The 5000-nt window shown below is 50.3% G+C and overlaps 1 protein-coding gene across 2 annotated transcripts in view; it reads right to left on the minus strand.

The window, feature by feature from the left end:
• Nucleotides 1-5000, minus strand: part of LOC135823887 (uncharacterized) — a 145326-nt gene that overhangs the window by 136873 nt on the left and 3453 nt on the right. The gene's annotated exons all lie outside the window — the stretch shown is intronic.

Raw genomic sequence — 5000 nt, forward strand, 5'->3', positions numbered from 1 at the left:
CATGATAGGAGAGTTTGGAAAGGACATGGAAGTGGCCCTGATGTGCCTATGGAGCTGAGAGTTGTCAGGATGGATTTGTTTGAAATTGTGACATGCATTACACAGTATGACAGGATATACAGGCAGGAGCTGTATAGGCTGAATTTTAATGGGGCAGAAAAGGATTTTGGCCTGCGGATGCTGAAATTTATAACGTGCTGATAATTTGTAGACTTACAGTATCCAGTGTCCAGTATCACAGTAGTAGATATCAAACTCAACTCACTTACTAAAGCCACAAGTCGCCAAGATACTCAAGACAAGATGCAAACTGGAATAATTCACTGCAGCTGGTTGTCGTCGCAGTGATTTCCAAGTGTCCATTGTACACAGCACGTTCAGCATAGTGCTTGCATTTAGCTCCAACTCTGGCAACAGAGCGACAGGCGAAGCCCTATCCATTTATCAACTGGGCCGTGCGGATACGACTTTGAGTTTGGCATGGGAGTGGCTACACATTTTCCCCTGTTACTAGTGGAGCAGTTATGCCGCGCCCATCATCATCATCATCCTAACCCCAGTTGTCGTTCAGGACCGTACGGGTTCGTCGTATCAGTGTTGAAAGAGTAGCGGTTGTCACTGCTGGGCGGACGAGATGGCCCATCCGCTATGCGGGCCATACCGCGTGGGAATCATTGTAATGTCACGGTTCGCGAGTTGCGCAAACGTTGCGCTTGGCAATTTGGCCAGAGCAGTTCGTTAGAAATCGTGACCACCGTTATCAGAAATCTCGGGGATAGTTCCGAATTCACCCCGTGTCTCCAGAGCAGACTTGATAGCGTAGCTGATCATCCGGAAGACCATTAATTTTATCAGTCGGGATGGTACTTGTCCATCGGATCACTGTTGGCAGAGCAGCTGTTGCTACCACCGAGGGGACGAGACGCCCCAGCTGCTGCGCGGGCGTGCGGTGAGGAACTTTCGACATACCACGTAACCAACGGAGAGCAGTTTTCAATGCCTCTGAATTCTGACTACCCACTACAAGGTGCTTTGGTGCACCCTGCCCCGCAGGTTCTGACACCACTGTCGCCTGTGGGTGACATCGAATAGCGGCAGCAAATTGCTTTCTGTTGATATGGTTGGTCATTACTCACTACCTACCCTTGCCCCGCCGGGGGCAAGTCATTGTTGCCGTGTGCACGCACGTATTCATGCCGACGTATCTGTGCCTGCCGTGCTATTCTTTCGGTCAGGCATATGTTGAACGAAAAATGCCTGCCCCTTTTGAGGCGCGATCAGTGCATTACGGCTTGAGCTTCCATTTGCTCCGCACTCACCACCGGCCTATGAACTCGCTGGTCAACGCTTAGTTCTGGAGTCTAGTTTTGTTTGCATTGAGCACCTCATTAACAAATTCATTCGCGCGGCGGCGGACCGCGTCAACTCTATGGCTCACTGGCCGAGAGTGAGATGGCCCCTCGGTGTGGTGATAAGACGCGGTATATCTTGACGCTGTGCACATAACATTGCCTCGTCAGGACTGCAGTATGCTCGCTGATAGCGTGGGCAACCCACCCTGTCCTGGATTGACCATCAGTCTACTACCGTCGCCTCGTTCGGTGTTACTTGGGCCCTTCTCTTTTTGGGGAAACTTGGCCAACAAACGCAATGTGCTCAAAGGCTCGCTGACAATGATGTGCAAGTTTGCGCCAACAACCATCACGCGTCCCACCAAGATAAATCGGGCAAAAGGAAAGTGCTCTATGGCTTGGATCCCCAGCTTGCACGTGCATACGCACCAGATGCGATCTGGAGGCGCATTATGCATGGCTCAACGCCGGGCAGGCTAGTAGCCAATAAAATGAGCCAACCTGTAACTGAAGGCCAACGTTTGCGCTTTCCCAGGCCAGTATCAGTGTTAGTGGTTGGTAAGTGGGCTCGCGCGAGCAGCTTGTGGTGGTCTGCGGGCGTATATTTTCTGTCACATGAATGCGAGGCGGTCGAGAGAACGCTGGTGCGTGCTTATGAGCGTGTGTGCATGGTGGTGGTGGTGGTGTGTGTGTGTGTGTGTGTGTGTGTGTGTGTGTGTGTGTGTGTGTGCGACTGTGCGTGTCGGTGTGTGTGTGTGGGCGTTTTGGCGAGCTTGTACCGGGACCGTGTACCCTGGTCCAGCGCCGGGTGAGCCTGGTAATCCACCCGGTTGGGCGGCGCTTGGACCCGGTTGAAAATATAGTACCGGGTCAACTGTGACCCGGTTGGTACTTTACACTTTCGAACTTTGAAAGGACTGACTACATGGCTTGTATGTGTCAGATACTTCTTCTTCTTTCGTAATTTTCTAATTCCTGTCCTCTCTTTTCTAAATGCGGCTTATCCATCCGCCTTTATATCATTGGGCCTGGTTCCTGTTTATTTTCCGAATTAAAATAAACCAACCAACCAGTGAGCATGTGACTCGGCTGGTGAGACAGCGCCAGGTATATGTGTACCCGGCTCCGACCCGGTTGTAATGGTTGCGCCAGGTACACGTGTACCCGGCTGTCCTACCATCCTAGAGCAGACACTGGGACCGTGTAGAGCAATTGATGAGGTAGCGGCGGCATCATATGATTATGCATAGGTATAATGCTGAGGGTACAAATACACCTTCCGTAGTGGGGGTGCCATGCGTTCTAGGTTTATTACTTTTTTGGGTGCAAGCGGGCATCATATTGTATGCGTGTGGTGTTACGCCTAATGCCAGGCAGTTGTGTGAGTTCTTGGCATCGGTGGTCGTTCGTTTGCCCTCGCTGGTGCTTGTACTGCAGTGATAGCTTCTGCATAGCCACATGGCAAGCGTATGAGACTATGAACACCCGCATGCACAGCAGAGATACGTTGTATGTATGATGACCATCCTGTATCTGCGCACATGCATCTGATATGTCACACTTGACTTATCGCGAGTAAGAAATATCGGAAATAAGAATAGAAAGTCGTTTTTCAAACACCCACGCTATAACCGATACCTACTGTACATTGTACAATCATCAGTCATGTTACTTGTACAGTACATCCTTGCCCAATTTTTATTGGAGCATATCATGCTGCTCTTCATCATGTTTTGGCTGCTCATTGACAACAGGTACTGGCACCTCCGCGTTGGGCGGAATGTCAGTCCGCTCCGAACTGGACTGGTAACGACTTAATCACTCCCACTGTTTCCTGTTGGAACAGGAATTGCGCCGTCGCAAGAACGCTTTGTAAAAATCCATCAAGGCTCTGCTGGCCAGAGCTTGTCTTCTTTGGTCCATGGATGTCGCTGAGACTTCGCAGAAAAGTCTTCAAGTCAACCAATTCGCGATTCGAATCTGGAGGGGATCATCCTGAAAACATCGTTGTACACCGTTGCGAAAAGAGGCGCTTGACGATCACAAGCTTTGTTTTTGTCCCACTTGGGCAGAGCTGCGTTCAGCACATCACTGCACGCCTTTCTCAAGACGCATCGAGCGCGTCCTGGAATCTGTACAAAAGTCTAGAGCTCGTACAGAGTCGATCATTTCTTTCACAGTGCAATCAATGCCGCTCACACACCGACGGTCCGTGCAACTAGTTTTGGACGCTGCTTCCCACCGCATAGAGTCTACCGCCTGTGCACATGGTGCATGTAGCAACCTGGTGTTTTTTCAAACCCAGGTCGAAATTTTTTGAGGGGGGTGGTAGCGTGCCCCCTCCCCCCCCCCCCCCCCCCCCCCCCCCGTAAACCCGCCAATGCCATGTGATAGGGACCATTAGCAAGCCGTGAAACTGCAACGCGAAGGGGGAGCTGGGTTAGAGTCCCGTCCTGAGCACGCGAAACATACTTGTGTTTGACAAGTTCGGAGGGGTCTACTCGTCATGACCGCAACAAGTGGGTTTTAGTCAAGTACGTGCGAATTCAACCATGATACGGAGAATAGCACCGTAAATCGCGCCTCCTTTGGTCTTTGCTATTTTCTTCAAATTTCGAAAAATATCTCACCCATTCTTGTTGGAATAAATACGATGGAGGAACGTACCAAACAACCAGTAGGACCATTGATTTTGCCATAACCGTTACTAACATGACACAGAACAGGATCGAGGGTAACCACAGTGCCAAAATTTATGCTTGTTCAAGACAAACTTCAGCTTGCTCGCTCATTTATGTTTTGGCATGGACCTCGTGAACACAACCCTTTGCTGCACCCATCCATCGGCGATGTGGCTGTCATGGGGTTTCTTTCACTTTCATTCGGGTAAAAAAAAGTCAGGCTGAGAATTGTTCTCAAGGAAAAGTTCGCAAAAAATAATAGCCAGTAAAAATATCAGAAAACTGTTTGAAACTGGAAAGCAGCCGACTCGCGTAGACGGGTTGTGAACGCGAGAAGCTAATCCTCAACCACGCCGTGTTTCACGTGCGTTACGATGAACTCATTACCCCCGTTGACGTTTCACGGCTTGCTAATGGTCCCTAATAGTTCACCCAGCCCCCAGCCCCCCCCCCCCCCCCCTGTTCAATCTCAGGCTGGCTAGGACCATGGAGACAATATCGTTATTTCGTACTCGGACCCCTCCCCCCCCCCCCCCCCCCACTCTGAAACGAACGCAGCTTGCTATGCTGGACGACGATAATCGCATGCATGTACAAGTACAATGTACAGTGTCGGTTGAGTTGTGATTTTGGCTCTCACCCCCTACCCCCCCCCCCCCCCCCCCCTAAAACGAATGTTCGTTTCAGAGACGACAAAAAACTTTTGCGAAAATGAAAACTGTACAAGCTCACGCGCCCACAGACTCGTAGTACATGCCTCGTACGGTATGACTCATCATCTCCAGAAAAGTCAACAAAACAAAACATTCCGCCATGGCCAGACCAAGCGGAGTTACACACTCTCGTGTTTATGTACTCTTGATCTCATGGACAGCTGTACAAATGTAGGACATGGTGGTGGTAGGTGCACCTCACGTGACTCACGTGACACCTAGTCACTGCATAGTTCAACCAATCAAATGTACGA

This window comes from Sycon ciliatum, chromosome 8 (genome assembly GCF_964019385.1).
Source record: "Sycon ciliatum chromosome 8, ocSycCili1.1, whole genome shotgun sequence".
NCBI lineage: Eukaryota > Metazoa > Porifera > Calcarea > Leucosolenida > Sycettidae > Sycon > Sycon ciliatum.